At 37.7% G+C, this 19,327-nt stretch overlaps 1 protein-coding gene across 17 annotated transcripts in view; it reads left to right on the plus strand.

Moving 5' to 3' along the window:
- The window catches only part of LOC131682014 (mucin-19), a 642,211-nt gene that overhangs the window by 110,535 nt on the left and 512,349 nt on the right, over positions 1-19,327 (plus strand). The window contains exons 1-2 of one of the 17 annotated variants that reach the window (XM_058963146.1): positions 3,662-5,086; positions 12,650-13,722. The exons of 11 other annotated variants lie outside the window; for them this stretch is intronic. The gene's annotated coding sequence lies outside the window, so the exon portion shown is untranslated. Of the gene's footprint in view, positions 1-3,661; positions 5,087-12,649; positions 13,723-19,327 lie in introns of those variants that run through there. 5 more of the 17 variants (XM_058963149.1, XM_058963151.1, XM_058963147.1 and 2 more) reach the window with 5 other exon arrangements.

The following is a 19,327-nucleotide window of genomic DNA, read 5'->3' on the forward strand; positions in this document are numbered from 1 at the left end:
ATGAAATTTAAAAACATTAGCAAAATGGGTTTTTTGTGATATTTTATTTTTTAATGTTTGTTTCTATTTTGGTGAAATATATCGCAACTTTTTTGTGTATACTATTCTTTGTGCGGAAATTCTCACTCACTGGAACTCTCAGATAGTTCAGAGTCGAAGAGGGTCAGTCACGATTTTAATGATTTTCGAACGGATCATCATAGAATATTTTGTCCTTTGTTGTTCTTTGGTCCATATAATTACATTTCCATTTTTGGAGGTAGATTGAGGTGTCAAAGTGGCTGCCACAACACAGTGAAAACCCGTTTTTATTAGCCTCTTAGTAAATTTTAGGCTGATAAAACGGGGACATTGACAAAATCGGGACATATATTTTCCTTATTTTTAATATACCGAAGCTCTTAAAATGTTCTTCTTTAGTCCCTACATATAGCCTCATAACCCTTTCTGACTTAGTTAAAATTACCTTAAGGGTGTCTAACAGCGCAAAATTTAAAAAAAATAAAAATTTCGGATCTCTAAGATAAGAAAAATATGCTCAAGAAAGGATTTCAACATGGCTCGTCTGCTAGAGCCCATCAAAATATCAACTATAAATTTTCATATGAGGCTGACAGAATCGGGTCAAAAAGCTGATAAAATCGGGGGTACATAAAATAAGGGGTAGATAAAATCAGGGGCTGATAAAATCGGGTCTTCATTGTAGTGTACCAATTCCTAAGTATCCGCAGAAATAATTAGTACGAGAGAATCAAAAAATCAGAAAGTCTGTGTACTTTAGCAATAATGTAGAAAAACGTATACTTTTATAATACGTTACGCGTATTACGCGTATGATGTATCTGTATTTAGGACGCATCCGTGAAGTTAGTTTGTTCAAAGTCAATTGCAATTGTAGTTTCCTGTTGTAAGGGGGCTTTCATATTCTGTGGTTATAAGTAAGATTTGCTTTGCTGTTAAGAAGCAGTTATTTTTAGCTGGTCGGATTGAGATGAGAAGCTGGACAAGGAAGAATAAAGAAGGTGAATAAAACAAAAGGACAAAAAGTAGGACAACATTGCCATGTGGATGGTCACCTATTTTCGATAATAATAATTACCCAGACTCGAATTCGTACTATTTTGTACCATACGTTTGCATATGATATGATTTTTTGCTTTGTAGTTTGTCTCGAAGGACGCGTGACGTTAGGCATAATGCACGTTTGGCTTGATGGACGACAGGCATAATTTCCAAAGAATAAAAATAATCCCTTTTATTGTAGACTTTTTAACCACGTGGTCACTTTTTGGTGGTTTTGAAAAATCTATGCTAAAACTATCATATAGTGTTGACGAGAGATTGCAATTTTCCTCTTTATTTTGTTTTACGGCAAAAGAAGGCTTGCTGCTCACTCCATTTAAGTGAATAGTTATGGTTCAAACACAGTTCATGCCTATTTTCTGTATTACCTATACAATTGTAACGATATATTTATGAATAATGGCCAATCTAGCTTGGGTGTATTCCTAGATGCTGAGGGTGCTTTTGACAATGTGTCCTTCCAATCTATTCTGGAAGCGACGCGCGGTCATGGGATATCTGCATGTATCTCGGGTTGGATAAACGTAATGCTTAGTAACCGCATCCTTTGCTCGTCACTACGGAAGTTAAATACATCGTCACTACGGAAGTTAAATATTTGCGGTTGTTCTCAGGGTGGCGCTCTGCCATTTGTTATGGTATTCGGTTGCCGACGGCTTATTGAAGAAACTCAATGAGCTTGGATTTCCAACCTATGGGTAACAAATACTCATTAATGTACATTGCATCGGAACAATCTGTGACTTAATGCAACAAGCATTAGGAGCTGTCGAACAGTGGTGTCGACAAGTTAAAATATCAGTTAATCCAAACAAAACTTCAGTGCTTTTCACGAAGAAGCGAATAACAACTTGGTTTCGTCCCTTGCAGTTCTTTGATTCTGAGCTACTGTGTGTAGATCAAGTCAAATACGTTGGAGTTATTTTCGATTCCGCATTGAATTGGTCTGCTCAAATTGAGTTCAGAGTCAAAAAAGCCTGCATGGCCTTCGGGTACTGCAGATGAACTTTTGGAAAGACCTGGGGTGCAGCTATATTTGTATATTCATTGATCGAATAATAACAATATTTATCATTCTTCATTTCATGAGCTGTTCTTCATATCAAATGTGTTCCTCTTGAACAATTGCAACATGCGTGTATGTGAGCACTAAACAAAGCCTACATTTATTTACATTCCAAAAATGTTAATGAGTTTCCCCATGCTAAGCGTTCGGGTTGCTTCTTTTATTTTGGATACGATTTTATGAATTTTTTGCAGCTGAAGATGTTGATCGTGTTCGTATTACCCGACGCCATCACCGCTGAAAAATGAGTTTCTTTAAACGATACATCAACTTGATAATTTATGCCTAACATCTCTTATGCCAAGCCTCCATTATGCTTAACGTTCATTATGGCTAATGTCTTTATGTCTATCGTCCGTATGCCTAACGAAGTAGACCATGTTCATATTTCCATTTTGTTAAATATCACTACTTTACCTCGTCACTTCTAACGTAAAGTCATTGGCAGTCAATTTCCCATTTTAAATCATCCTCAGCCAATATTGTCATGGTGCAAACTGATCTTCATACATTACTAGCGTGTTTTGGGCCTCAGGAAAGGCTCGATCAAAAGCAATAAATAAGAATCAAAATCTCCAGTTTTCAACCACTCGGCTTTTCTTCGTAACATTTAAAACTTAATGTCATACGAAAATCGTGATATTCTACTTTTGTCGATTGTACTTACAAAAACAATGCCAGTTTATAAGCTTTTGACCATTTCGTCAATGTTATTGGAGTACCCATCAGAGCTCGGGACATGCGGCTTCGGTTCAATTTCGAAATCGAAACGAGAGCATTCTCCGTTCAACAATATCTCACATAGTATCGTACATATTTGCACAGTTTGCTGGCTTGCGTCTTCTTCGCACGTCGGTCGCGAGATAGAGAGCAAAAACCGAAACTGTCGTCACTCGGTTGTCCTCTCTACACGAATTTAGACCATCGTGCGAGCTCGAGACTATGTAGGTATTACGTAGTTTGTTTTTATTACCACATTCTCCACACGACTCATAGTACAAACCTGTCGCAGCGCACACCGTAGACTGTCGTCACACCCTTCCTCTGGCCCCTCTCCCAGGACCAGCGGAAAAATATTTCACATTGCGGCCACAGGGCGCTGGCGCATACTTTTCCACCATCAAACTCACGGGAACGGCACCACAATCGCAACCGCGCGCTCGCCTCATTCTGTATTGTGTTTACACTATGTGCGCGGTTTCGCATAGTCATCGATTCGTGGAAAACCAACACACCGATGCACGGGGCCGCAGCGTAGATGCGCCGTTTGTTTTGATTGCTTCTACGTTCGTTCCGTTGGGTGGTTGTGTTCGGCATTTTTACAATTTTCCTCCCCGTGCTGGATCTGGATCTAGCGACCGACCAGCACCAGGGGAAGAGTACCTCTCTGTTATTCAATGAATTGACTCTCTCGCGGCAGCCTTCGGTGTTGCTGCCGAAACGAGAGCTAAAAAATTCTCTCGGCAACCCCGAATCGTCGGCTCTCTGATTCGGGTTTCGCGAATAGCGATCGCGACGGCGACCACGAAAATCTCCCGGACCTCTCTAATTCATAACAAATTTAGTTCTTGTTTTTAGTTAGTTACCGTCTCTCCGACCGAAGTGAACGTATTTCATTCGCGCGGTGTGTCTTTTCGCGTGTCCATTCTGTACTCACTTTCCGGATTTCCTGCTGTTATTGTTATTATTATTATTGATACGATTAATAATCTTATTTTTATTATCGTTGTTGTCTGGTGTTGTTTGTTCCCCTACCATTTTTCGCCATTCACCAGCCGGTGCGAGGCGATCTACTTGGTGTTCGATAAGTAATGAAAGAGAGAAAAAGCAGTGATCACAATAGAGTGATTACACGTGTGCGCCTATCCGCCTGATCGTCGTCAACAGTGGACTCCTGCGGTAAAGTACGGTATCCGCGACACACCGTGAATGTGAAAGGAGGTGAAATATTAGCCTACGGACGACTCCCCGAGGTGGGGCAGTGTTTCGCAAGCAAAAGCCGTCGCCGTCGTCGTTGTTGTCGTCGTTGAATAGTCGTTCTCAAGTGCGGAATGTAATTGAGCGGATCGCGCGGGTATACATGCACACACATATGTACGTTCAATCGTTTGTGCTTACTGACCGGTGTGTTGTGTAGAGCAACGGCAGCTCGTCCATCGTCGTCAGTCGGTGGCCGTAGATTTTTGGCAATTGTAGCGAGAAGCGAAGCTCTTTTTCGCGATTTTTCGCGAAACTGTTGTGGTGGTGTGCCAAATCAAAAGTGCTACATGCGTAATGGTGGGCAATGCCACGAAGTATGTGCGTGATAAGTGAGCACGGAATTCAGAAGAAGTGAAAGCGTGAATCGTGGAAGATACGCACATACTTGTACACATATATAGTTATATGGACATACGTACAGATATGCAGAGTAGCTACCGCCCGAGAGTGTGGTGATGATGGCCACTGGCAGAGTTTTTAACGAATCGAAAAGCCACGGCAGCGAATGATTGAACAGCGTGAGTTCCGATTGGAAACAGAATAGCGGGAACTTTGTTGCAGATCTGTTTTTTTTTTGGTCGAAACGGTTTGCCACAGCGAACCAATGAGTAATGTGTTTTGAAAAGAAGAAAATTGCGGTATACGTGGTGCTATCATTTGGGAAAAAATAGACCGTAGATTACCCCACGCGTTATTCGAGGGATGTGTGTTTTGTTCATTTCGATTGAATATTAAACTTTGCGAGACCCTATTTTGCCGTATTGCTACGTAGAATTTATTCTCATGATTTGATGTACGTACGTATGGCCGAGGCGATAATTTTGCGTTACGTTAGAATTTTCGGTGCACAAGTGTAATCTATACTGTAAATTCGGGGCTGGTTTTTATAATCGAGAACCATTTTCCTGAAGTTCGTTCCACTTAAAGTCGGGTTGCGTTGAACACACAATAGAAAAGGTATTATCAATTGTTTCTAAGTAGCATCTATTGATCTTTGATCTAGAACAAAAACCGGAAGTAGTAAAAGATATATTCAACAGTTTGTATAGAAGAAATATTGTTGATAACAAAGAGTACATCGAATTCAAAACACTAAATGTAGAACCTTTTTTATTCAAACGAAAACAGTTTAGTGAATTTGAATTACACAGAACGGCCCAAAAGAAAACAATATCTCATATAATGATTAGGCATACCAAATAAAACAAACATGAGGAAATGTTTGAAAGATTGAAACTTCGACAAAACCATGCTGAAAAAAAATCTTATAGAAATTTCTCAAAAACAGCAGCCCGTATTTATCAGCCCCAGGTTTATTTTAGGCTGACAAAATGGGGATTTTGACAAAATCGGGGAATCTTTTTTCTTTGCTTTTAACCCTTTGCGACGCAGTGGCAACCTATTTCTGGCCCACCTATTTCTCCTAAGTTTTAATTGGATTTCTAGCTAGCGTTGACATATAAATACGAATTTTTTCTTTTGATCAACTCTTAGGGGTGTACGGAGTACAACTAGCATACAAATATGTGAATTTGTAAATTATCTATTAGCTATAAACAATTAAAACTCGAAAATCTCGTTATTTTTTACAATAAATTCGGCTGTGTCTAAAATCTAATAGATCTAAAAAAAGTTTGCAAGTATCTCAAACATTGAGCTAAATAATAGATTTTTACAGATTTTTTCGTCAGTCTGTTTTTTTCGAAAAAAAATAACTAAAATATGCAAAAATGGAGTTTATTATTATGTTGGTCTATAAAAGGTTCAACTGGCATAAAAATAGATCATGTGGTTTTTAAGGTTGCTGATTATGATTCTGATAACAGAATTTGAAAATTTAATATGGCGGTTACATAATGGTAGCCATTTTTTTACGAAATTTGCGAATTTTGTTACAATGAACATAAAACTCGATTTACGAGTTTTTGGGGTCGCTGATTACGATTCTGATGTCAGAATCACCAACCCTGGAAACCCCATGTAAGACATTTTAGGTCAATATAAAAAACGTGAAATTTAGACAAGCACAGTCGCCATATTGGATCCGCCATTTTGAATTTTACTTTTGCGATATCAGAATCAGCGACGCACTATGGGTCACAGGGGCGGTTTCTTGGTACAAAAATCAATAACTCCCAAACCGTTCATTTTAGAGAATTCATGTCTGAGAAAATATTTGCGGGAATAAAATTGGCTTTCTTTTAAAGTAAAATATAACTAGGGTGGTCCTCTCAAACATTATTTTCGAAAAATTACTTTTCGAACTAAATGGTGTAGCAAGGTACTTACTTCAGCAAAGTTGTAGAAAACTGTTTTTCAAGAAACATTTTCAAATACATCAAAGTTATAGCACTATCGGTTTTCGTGTTATAATTATTTTTATTCTTTAACTTAGGGTGTTTCTGAAAGTCAGTTTTTTAACTATAATTTTATAAGTAGTTAGTCTATCTTCATACTCTGTATGAAGAAATTTTAGTTTTGCGCATATTTCTGCTGAAGAATGTGAATCGATATCATTTTTCGTTATCGAGCTACGATCATTTTTTTTAAATAGAAATGATAGTTTTCAATGACCTCTAACTCAGAAGGTTGCAAAAAGTAGCAGCTAAATTTGCACTCTTTTGAAAATGCATAAAAATACTATCAGATATCTTGAAATCAACTTTTGCTTTTTTGTCCTTCGATGTCAAATATAAACAACAACACCACGAGTCGTGGCAGATTAATTGGTATCAATACCATTCATGTATCGAATCGCAGTAGCCGACAACTGCTTTGATGAACGCGTGTAGTGCTTTGTATTATTAGTTCCAGTAAAATGGATAAAAGAAAATCATTCGATCTCTGGAAAGTGACCAAAGGTGAAAATAAAATAAAATAAAGGCTGGGATTGAGGAAATTATGAGATCATTTGATGTGGGAGAAAATGAAAAAAAGAATTTCGCCCGGAATGCAAAAGCTGTAGCAATTAAAACATGTAAAAGGTTTGATCAATTTTGGAAAGACAGTCATCAAATTGAGACGAAAGGGCTCGATAAAAATTCGAAATATTTTGAGAAGCCATTAACAGTTCCAAAAAATGCTTTTCCTCCCAAACCAGCATTCACAGAAACTCGTCGCTTACTCAGAACAGAATGAAGGGTAATCCTTAATTTATTCGCTTTTTAAAGTAACATGCTCTACATTTTATATTGTTTATATAATTTTCAAAATTATAGGCATTTGAAAATGCTACTTGAAAAGCATTTTTCTACAACTTTGCTGAAGTAAGTACCTTGCTACACCATTTAGTTCGAAAAATAATTTTTCGAAAACAATGTTCGAGAGGACCACCCTAGTTATATTTCACTTTAAAAGAAAGCCAATTTAATTTTCAAAAATATTCTCTCAGACATAATTGCTCTAAAATGAACGGTTTGGGAGTTATTGATTTTTGTACCGAAAACCGCCCTTGTGACCCATAGTGCGACGCCGAAAACCCCCTTGTAAGACGTTTTAGGCCGATATAAAAAACATGAAATTTAGCCAAGCACAGTCGGTATATTTGTTTTTTACATTTTCGACTTAAGAACCAGAATCAGCGACCCCGAAAGCCTCCTTGTAAGAATTTTTAGCCCAATATAAAAACATGAAATTTAGCCAAGCACAGTCGCCATATTGGATCCGCCATTTTAAATTTAACATTTTAGACGTCAAAATCGGAATCAGCTACCTCAAAAACTCCCTTGTAAGACGTTTTACGCCAATATAAAAACATGAAATTTAGCCAAGCACAGTCGCCATATTGGATCCGCCATATTGATTTTATATTTTAGACGTCAGAATCAGCGACCTCGAAAACCTATATAAAGCTAAAAATATCATTATCAATAATGAAAAAAAAATCACGTCGCAAATGGTTAATAAACCGAAGCTGTTAAAATAGTCCAGTGCAAAATTAAAAACTTTAATAGAAAACGGGAAACATCTCAATAAATAATTAAACTTATTATCAATGATTATAAAACAAAGGATTGACCTCGTCGCTTGAACCGCATTTTGTTTTGCAATTTGGCTTCCCGTTTCAATAGATTTTGCTGCTGGTTTTCAAAACGCAAGATAAGTTCAGAGCTGCAATTGACTTTGGAACATATATCGATGAACTGCTCATGTATAAAAGAAGGTATTCATAGTAAAAGTTATGGAGATTATATTCCATGCTGACATAATAGATTTTTGTTCTCTGCTTGCGTACAACCTATCTTCAATGTTGTATAAAACATTTAGTAGTTGAATACCAAATTGTTCAATGGAATCGCTGATTGCGTATGTAATTGGTGATTTAGTTTTTGAATTTGAATTTGGCTCGCTAAAGATCATGTAACTTTGCCGATTGCTGTTTCGCTGAATGACGTTTCATCGAAGATAATGTTGCCGAAAATCATGCTGTCGAATGGATTATTTTGCAGAATTCCATTTCGCCGAATGGCATATTTCGTCTCGCGCTCGTGGTCACAAATATTTGGGAAGAAATGCAATACTAAATTCACAGCTCTTTGCACCCCCTGTTGGAGCTCCAATCAGGAGAATTCTCAGTTTGAAAGCTGTCCGATGAAACAGAATGCAACATTTAACTAAGGGATTGTAGTGCTAGTGTTTTGCTTTCCCACCATAAATCCTTTCATGGAAATACGAAAAATAATTTTCAGAGAATAATAAAGAACGTTAAAACTTGACTTAAGCTATTGGATGACATGCTAGTATATGTCGGATTAGGAAAAGATACGATAAAAACAAATAAACTGAAGCAAATCACTTAACCGTTGTTTAAAATTGTGTTTAATTGCAATGAATACATACGGATTACATAAATGACATTTCAAATGAAATGTATCTAGCAAACTACTTGAATATCACTTCACATCACTTCAATGTTTCCTTCTTTTCGTCATGAGCAGCTCTTTAGAATTCCGATATTGGTACTTACTATACATAGGTATAAAGAGTTTACCATATTTACTATGTTATGTTTATATAGTTGCTGGGCCAGTTGGATCACAGCATCATTGATCGTTTCGTTTTCATTAGTTGGATCAATTGGCAGATGCCGATCCCTATCAGCATTAACTGTTTTGCAAAGCATTAATATTATTTCTATATTTTTTTTTTCAACTGTGATCCTTGCTTTGGGTCAAATTTAAAAACCGAATCTAGCTGAATAGTATTTTATCCCCACTGAACTCACATGTTTATATTTAAATTTAGCAATCCCCTTTTTGTGGTGAAAAGATCTATTCGGCAAAATGGCTTTCGGCGAAATAACCTAAGTTAGATTTGTAGACACGATTGTCAGAATTAGCCAGAGAAAATGCAATGAAATTTTAATAATCGCGGAACCCAAACCTTATGGTTTTTTTTTATTTTTTTATTTTGATTATAGAGGTTTGAACCATATGGTCATTCGTTTCTTTTCGGGTTAGAAATATCTCTTTAGAATTTTTTTTTAGAAAAATCTCTTTAGAAATCTCTTTAGAAGTACCGTTGCGGTGAACGTGATATCCCAAAAACTATTCATTCGATATTAAAATTTTTTTTTAAAATCGTTTATATTTACATTCTCGTATACTTGAACGGTTCTATTTTCATCAAAAAATTTTCGATTCTTTGCAGTGAATTTTTGTTGAAAATTTTGAACACCACAAACTAAATTTTTTGGTCGACATGACTTTTTTGCAAGAAAAAAAAATTAGTGGGAAACCGATCAATTCAAGTACAACACAATACGTTTTTCTTCACTAATCTTTTTAGTTTTTGAATTTCAGATGAGCGGTTTGGCTGGGAGAGCGTGTTCATCGCAAACCTCTGCCTAACAACATGCTTCGGGGGATGGGCTATAACTCCGACGATATTGAATATTTTTTTTAATTAAGCTTGTTTTTTTTTCTGTTTTCGATAGTGCTACTAACAATTCGCACAAGGCAAAAAGAGTCAACACTAGTGATGATGAGAGTGAGAAAGAGAAAATTCGGTCATGAACCTATGTATACGTACACCGTGTACGTACATGGTGTTTTGTTGTGCAGGCGAACATGTGCACGTGTTTAGGTACAAAATATCGTGTTTGAGTTCGTACACAAAATGTGGGTTTAATATGAGCACAGAACCAGAGCAAACACTGTGTACGATGTTCATTTGGGAAGACGGCAATGTATAAAACATCCATTGGCAGTTTTCTTCCAAGAAAAGTAATATTGGAGCAGACTCGTGCATGTATTGCATTAAAAAACAAGTCGTTAACGTAATTTCACTTCCCCTAGAGGTCCAAAATTGGTTGGTTACTCTTTACTGTAAAATAATTTTACTGCCCATATTTTTGTCGAAGTTTACTAACCGATCCAAAATCTAACGAAGTACTGTCTGCATCAGTTTTGTATAGAGCCCAACAGTACGTGGAAATCGTTTGAAAGTCAACTTGCATGAACCTTTTATAAAGTTTTTTTGTTTTCCAAAGCGTTGGTTGCGTTTAACTGAATCGTACGATAGGAAGAAAGTAAATAAAATGCTTCAAAAATTTGTAAATTACTCCAACTTTCCATCTCACTTTGTTTGAAAGTTAGTTTTATCACCTTCTTAGCGGTGAAATCTTGATTTTTTATTATTAAAGGGTAACGTATCTTTTGCACTTAAATTCTTCTCAACATACTACACTGCTTAACATTACCATCCATCCAATATGGCGACCGCGCTTAGCTAAATTTCATGTTTTTTATATTGGCCTAAAACGTCTTACAGGAGGGTTTTCGGGGTAGTTGATTCTGATTCTGACATCGAATATGTAAAATTCAAATTGGCGGATCCAATATGGCAACTATGCTTGGCTAATAAAAAGGGCTGCCATTGTGTAGCCGCCATTTTGAATTTTCAAATTCTGTTATTAGAATCGTAATCAGCGACCTCAAAAACTACATAATCTATTTTTATGCTAGTTGAGAAGCTATCCCTGTCTCTCAGAATATTTTATAGACCAACATAATAATTAACTCCATTTTTGCAAATTTTGATAATTTTTTTTTGATTTTTTTTCGAGAAAACTGACCTACGGAAAATTCTGCAAAAAATCTGCTATTTAGTTCAATGTTTGAGATACTTGCAAAAAAAAATTTAGATCTCTAGGACTTTTAGGTCAGACACAGCCGAATTTTTTGTAAAAAAACGAGATTTCCGAGCTTTAATTGTTTATAACTAATAAGTAATGAACAAATTCACATATTTTTTGTGCTAGTTACACTCCTTCCATCGTATTCCAAAAATTCGTATTTATATATCAACGTTACCTAAAAATCCAATAAAAACTTAGGACAAGTAAGTGGGACGTACACGACCCACTGCGTCGCCAAAAGTTAGCAGTCTTCGGCAAAGTTGTTGATAGTCTAAATATTTGTTGGAGACTTGATTCCTATTGGATATCTTTCAAAAAGGGCTGATACTCGCTGAAATTATCGCATTTTTGCTCCCTTTCAAGAATTAGTTTTAACAACATTCTTTAAATGCTGCATCGATATGCAAATATGTTAAATTATTTAGTAATTATTTGATAGGTTTTTGGACTCGAATTTGTTCTAGTTACTCTTCCGTGCGAATTTGTTCTAGTTACTCCTATGTGCGATACTAGGAATTCTTCTTGACTTGCGCTTAAACATTTGACAACTGGTTGTGCTTGCATCGAATGAGAATAATGTTATTTCAGTATTAGAGTACTTTCGACTACAATTATGGTGACAATTTATGATTTAAAGATCGGCGTTTCCGCCCATTAAAATTAAGAACATTCGTTGATCTCTTCCTCCAACGTTTCGGTCCTTATTGGATCTTTTTCAAGAAATCTGTAATATTTTTATTATATCAGTTCTTTACATTTAAAACAATTTTAAGCTTTCGGTAAAAGAAAATATTTAATTTTTTTAGGTTATTTCTTAAATTTGCATTGGAAATTCCTGAAAATTGAAATAGTGACGATGAATATCGCCACGAAAAAAAGTTTTTTTGTTGTGTACAATATAATTCAAAATCTACTGGAGCAATTTTGCACAGTCCACATCATTCCTCAGGTTCCTTTTTCTGATTTTTAAAGCGATGTTCTACATAAGTTTACAAGCACACAATGTAGTAGTGATGGCAGTAATGATTCACATTTCTATATCTTACATTGAAAAGTTGTAGAATTTTAAAACTGTTTTCTATTATTATGTAGTTTCAATTTTTTTACCTCGGATGAAGATTAAAAATAACAATAATCCCAGAGTACTACCTTGTGTAGTTTCTGTTGTTTTTCGAATGTGAATGTACGATTTTCTACTAATCGAACTTAATTCTCTCTAGCAACTATTCTTTTTTTCTGTCATCTTTGTGATTACGACCAGTTGTACGATAAGATATCCTGTTTGACTTTTCAACTGCTGTAGTTCTAATCACCGCTCACCTTTCCCAACCGATAGTACCACCTGCAATCGACCGCTAACGAACCTATTCTAACCTTGACAGTGGCATCGAACCAACCAATAATCCCCCGACGATACCCCCAGTGATTCAGGTTCAGTATATTACTACAACCAGAAAACCAGTTGCTGAACCCCCAAATAGTGAAAGGCATCAAACATTCCGGCTACTAAATTGAATGGAAAGTGGTGACATGGTGGTATGTAAAAGTTGAAAAACAATCGAAAGTGAAGTGTTTGTAAGAGTTGTTCCGTAGAGCGCAGTCGATAGTGATAAAGAAGAAAAAACGGTAAAGTGTTGTTGGCGGTGCTATTATTTTTTTTTTTGGACCAACCTCGCCCGAACAGTGGGTAGCGAGTCGTGTAGGAGGCAAACCTGTCGGTGAGCGAGAAAGGACCAATATGTTGCTCAAACTGCAGTGCTAAATATTGCGTAATCGACTATTCGAAGGTTGTGGATGAAAGCGTCTGGATCTGGACGATCAGGACGATGTTCCGTTAAAGCGATTAAAAAGCAGCCTTCCCGCGAGAGTCTTGGAAATCGTCAAGCGAAGGTTTTTGCGTATCAGAAATCGAATTTAATTATCCCAAAAGAGCCGCCGGTCGTGACAGGAGAAGGAAATCAAAAATCGGTAATAGTTGCGTTTGCTGCCAAAGAAAATCCTTGAATGCTACAAAAAAATATTCCACCTCATCTAACAGGGAAATCTGAAAAGAAAAAAAAACGGAAAATAGTTAGTGCAGCGGTAGTTTGTGCGGTCAGGCAAGGAAGGTGCTATTACGTGATCAAGGTTAATAAATTGGAGGCTGAATACCGAGGAAAACCAAATCAAGTGGGTCCGGTGTAAGAGTGTGTCTTAATTGGTCCCCGCCCACCCCGGTGGGGTTCGGTCCGGCCAAGTGTGTGGCATGGTTTCCTAGAGTGCTCGTTTTCGGTGGTCGAAACGAGAAACGAAAGTGGCAGTAAAATTTTATAGCCAAACGACGGTCACCACCGGCTGGCTGCAGAGCGTAGTACGTACCTGGCCCCAGGACACGTGTTTCGTCCGTGCCTTGTGTGGAGTCGGCAGTCCTGCCATTGAGACTGGCCCTTTTTTGATTATTTCATTTTAATATCACGTAAGTGTTTGCTTGAAGTTGTTTTGCAGTTGCTCCTCTGTTGTTCTGATTTGAGTGAAGCAAGTAGACGAAAAGTCTGCGCGTATTGCTGTTAGGTTTTCCGTTGAAAGTTGCATAACTGGGTACAGAATAAGATTTGGTACAGGGTTGATCTGAAACTAGAACTCTGGAATTGATTTGGGCCTATTTTTAGAAAAACAAATCTTTCCTCAATAAATTTCTTATTAGCTCAAATCCCAATAAAATGTAAACGTATGTTGCATTTTTCCCGGAAAAAACTCCCAAATATCCAGAAACTTTTGAGATGAGAATGAGATGAGAATGAGATGAGAATGAGATGAGAATGAGATGAGAATGAGATGAGAATGAGATGAGAATGAGATGAGAATGATATGAGAATGAGATGAGAATGAGATGAGAATGAGATGAGAATGATATGAGAATGAGATGAGAATGAGATGAGAATGAGATGAGAATGAGATGAGAATGAGATGAGAATGCGATGAGAATGCGATGAGAATGAGATGAGAATGAGATGAGAATGAGATGAGAATGAGATGAGAATGAGATGAGAATGAGATGAGAATGAGATGAGAATGAGATGAGAATGAGATGAGAATGAGATGAGAATGAGATGAGAATGAGATGAGAATGAGATGAGAATGAGATGAGAATGAGATGAGAATGAGATGAGAATGAGATGAGAATGAGATGAGAATGAGATGAGAATGAGATGAGAATGAGATGAGAATGAGATGAGAATGAGATGAGAATGAGATGAGAATGAGATGAGAATGAGATGAGAATGAGATGAGAATGAGATGAGAATGAGATGAGAATGAGATGAGAATGAGATGAGAATGAGATGATAATGAGATGAGAATGAGATGAGAATGAGATGAGAATGAGATGAGAATGAGATGAGAATGAGATGAGAATGAGATGAGAATGAGATGAGAATGAGATGAGAATGAGATGAGAATGAGATGAGAATGAGATGAGAATGAGATGAGAATGAGATGAGAATGAGATGAGAATGAGATGAGAATGAGATGAGAATGAGATGAGAATGAGATGAGAATGAGATGAGAATGAGATGAGAATGAGATGAGAATGAGATGAGAATGAGATGAGAATGAGATGAGAATGAGATGAGAATGAGATGAGAATGAGATGAGAATGAGATGAGAATGAGATGAGAATGAGATGAGAATGAGATGAGAATGAGATGAGAATGAGATGAGAATGAGATGAGAATGAGATGAGAATGAGATGAGAATGAGATGAGAATGAGATGGGAATGAGATGAAAATGAGATGAGAATGAGATGAGAATGAGATGAGAATGAGATGAGAATGAGATGAGAATGAGATGAGAATGAGATGAGAATGAGATGAGAATGAGATGAGAATGAGATGAGAATGAGATGAGAATGAGATGAGAATGAGATGAGAATGAGATGAGAATGAGATGAGAATGAGATGAGAATGAGATGAGAATGAGAATGAGATGAGAATGAGATGAGAATGAGATGAGAATGAGATGAGAATGAGATGAGAATGAGATGAGAATGAGATGAGCATGAGATGTGAATGAGATGAGAATGGGATGCCGTTTTACTGAACGAAATAACTAGATCTTTATGGTAACTGATCGGGAATATGTAGGGGAAAGAGGGTAATAGTGGAACTTTGAAAACGTATTGTTTTCATAGTTCCACTGTTACCCTCTTTCCCCTATATCCAATTTCGTAAAATTTACAACTAATGCGACTAACGACTAAAACGAAAACAAAATAATTGTGTGAAAGCAGCTTTCATTTGCGTTATAATTGTTCCGTGCTATTCGACAGATGCACGTAGGACATTTCAGTCAAAAACTGATCAAAATCCAGAAAAACATAAGTTTGCTTAAACCTCGGGCATATTACCATTTTTGTGTTCTTTGATGATTATGGCATCAATTGACACCAGGTTTTGAAAGTATCTGTGATATTTACAAACAGTACTACTTTCCAAAACTTAGTATTAATTTGCCAGCTTAGAGTGTCTCAAATTATGTCCGGAAAGGAAAATCACGCCTCTTTTGAGTTTTGATTTTATTTTGAAACAACTGACTAGTTCTTCTACCACCTGTTTTTTTATATTTTCTCGTGGATGTACGAGTATACTTGGTAATGACCGAGATTTGTGACACAAACGTCATTGTCGTCTCGATGGGTTCTTAGACTTCACACTTTGTAAGGCGTATTGTGATTCACGTCTATAAACAAAACAGAGTACAGCGCCGAGTCCGCGATTTGTTGTAAACTGCTGCAAGCCGCACTACATCCCTCCGCAAGGTTGAGGGGTGTGACGGTATTGCAAACATCATTAAGCATATTGCGTGCATCAGTGCTTCAGAACTTCTGACAGACAATTGCTTTAAGATGGTTATTGCATTACGTGCCGATAGTGAGGCATCAAGGAGACCGAGAGAGCTTATGCGCCTTTTTTATGTTCTATATTTTTTTCATGCTCTGCACCTGCGCATACCAACGCTCAAACACTAGTCTGTGCGCGGTGACATGGCCGACTGGCGGGTCGACGTGGATTGACTTTTGCTGTGTGCCGTGTTTGCAAACATTGTTCCACAATTTGATGGCGGTATTCGTGGACGGGGCTCACAGTGGGAGTCATTGTGTGTCCATTTATCGGTCGACTTCGTCATCGTACACAGACTAATTAAATTAATTTAATATTTAAATCAGCACTTACTTCCTGTCAGAATTTACCACTTACTCCCTGTCAGAATGTGAATTGTACACCGAAAACTAACTATCAGAATGATGATCCGCGTGACCATCCAAGAACACATGCGTATATAGGAATGGCCACACGGTTACAAAATTCAGTTTTGTACACGCGAAGTCACATGCAGGCGAGCACACGTGACAAACACGCTAACATACGACGCCTAAGCCCTTCGCGTTAACAACGCACACCTACGCCCGCGATCATGCAACCTTGATAGCACTCCGGTAATAAGATGAACGTTTTAGAACTTACGAAGTTTCAAACGCGAACCTACAAACGTCCGTCGCGATCACGTCCGGAAACCATTATCCTCTGTCCTAATAACTTAGGTCCATACATTCAGTAGGACCAATCAAAAAATAAAGCTCATAACCACTAGAAGACACGTTTCATGGCGAGATGTCCGGTAACTCTAGTGATATGGAAGATCTCACTTTCTTCTAGCATCTGAGCCGTACACCAAAAATAAAGTATTAGATTCACGGTCCGCGTGCTATCATCCAAGAACTCGCACGAAAGTGCGATAAGCACACGGTTATAAAATAGAATTTATACACGCGAAGTTACATACACGTTAGCGCACGTGACATACAAACGAACGCGTGGTCGAACACGTTAACGTACAAATACTCGAGTCCTTCGCGATGATACACACGATCGCGAAGTCCCTACGCCCGCACATACCTGAGCCGTATAATGAATATCACATTAAGAATCAAGGCCCGCTACAATTGTCCTAAAGCAGTGTTTTATTGGGCGCCATTGCCTGTCTCGTCTGCAAATTGTAGTGTGGTATTCTGACGGGGAGCCCTTCCGAGAACCTAGCTCTACAGCTCCAGTAGGACCAAGCAAGCCGCACTACTTGTTCACAAGAACGTATCCTGTCACTGCGAAATTCTTCAATTCAAAAACCCCTTTTGTGGTATAATAAAACGGTTACTTTTCCAGATTCTGCCCTCACACAGAAAATCATTCCCAATTCTCCGTATCGATTCTCCCTTCACCTTGCGAAAAGATGATTTTTGAATTTATTTAACAGGTTTCCTGAGCAGAAGTAAAAATTATCGCCATTACGAAACCTGCCTCCGATCATAACTCGTATCGGCCGATTGTAGTGCTGTTCTGCTTCAGGAAATCGATGCAGAAAATTATCTTACAACGTCTAGGCCGCGGGTTGAGACGAAGGGTTTGCTTTCAGATATCCGGTATGGTTTTGGAGGGTAACAAACGATTGTTTGGCGTCGTCACTTAATGTAAAAAAAGAACAAACGTGTTATTAGACATAAAAAGTGCATTTGACTCAGTTTCCATTGATGTTCTCTCGGAGAAATTTTACCAATGTGGGTTGTCACCAATATTGAACAATCACGTGTAAAATTTGCTTGCAGAAAAGCACATGCATTTCTTGTATGAAAATTTGGCTATTTTTAGAATAAATTTCGTGGCGTTCATCAAGGCTCTAATTTAAGCCCCCTCCTCTATAACTTTTACGTGAACGACATTGACGCTAGTATTATTACCCATGGGCTCTAATACAACTTGCAGATGATGGTGTGATTTCTGTTACAGGACCTAAAGCTATAAATTTACAAACTCCAATGCAAAATAGCTTGAAAAAATTATCAATTTGGGATTTGAAACTGGGTACCTATTTCTCTACGGTCGTTGGTAGTTTTTTCAAGAAAGTGTGATCCAGCTCTGCTTCGTGAACAAACGGTGGGATATCATAGTTCTCTCAAGTTTCATATCTCGTGCCTCCATGCGAGTCTAAGTCTATTGATGATATTTGGTCTTTAGACCGGAGACGACTAGGTGCCATAAGCCTTCTGCCCATAGTAGCAGAATGAGAGGGTGCGAACAGATCTAGTCGAGAAAACACTATCGTCAAAATGAATAGTTGATTGGAAATCAGCCCGAATAAGACTTTAATCTGACTAGTATCATAACTTTTTGTCTGTATAACGTGTTATCACTCGGTAGTTTTCAACCAAATAAATATATCGTTGACAAGGTATAGCGGAATTTGTCTAAATACTGTCACAATAAATAGTGATCCGGCCTATTATACAGATAAGATTAGCTTTTCTAGGAAATACTCCCACGGTCGTGTGTGTGTGTGTGTGTGTGTGTGGAGTTCCAATTGATTTTGTTTAGAAAACATAGGATACTCTCGGTAGTCGGCTACCCAGATTGTAAAAAGAACCATGAACTAAAAATCTTTTCTTTTTCGAGTGATCGTGCAGAATGAGATGAGAATTAAATAAGAATGAGGTGATGATGAAATGTGATTTAGATGAGATTGTGAATGAGACGTAAATAAGATGAAAACGCCTTGGGAATGAGATGAGAATGGTAATCTTCAGTCTTCCTTATTATGGTTCATGTTTTATGACATACTTAAATCTTATTTGATTTTTATTGAATTCTTTGCTACCATTTTATTTGTTGGGATCACGTTACACGTAAACACTACATTTTATTGGCGCCCGGTGTATACCTCTAACTGAGCATTATTCAACCGATCCGGTTCACTGGTTTAAAAGTCATAACTCTTGATAATCTTACGCCAACATTTTCGATATCCGCCAGCTGTTGGAAGCATTCGTTTTGCTAGAATTATCTAATCTACCAAGAGTACACAAACCGAAATCGATCCTCTCGCATGCTTTTTTTTCGCCAAACTGTCCCACCTTGAAGCTCTAAAGAGGACGACGAATTACTCACGCGCTGCGGCAACCACCTCCCCATCCCCACCATCGGCTACCTCGCGGGATTAGTCAGTCGGATTGGCTAGTTGCTGGGTGGTTGAT

This window comes from Topomyia yanbarensis, chromosome 2 (genome assembly GCF_030247195.1).
Source record: "Topomyia yanbarensis strain Yona2022 chromosome 2, ASM3024719v1, whole genome shotgun sequence".
Classification (NCBI taxonomy): Eukaryota; Metazoa; Arthropoda; class Insecta; order Diptera; family Culicidae; genus Topomyia; species Topomyia yanbarensis.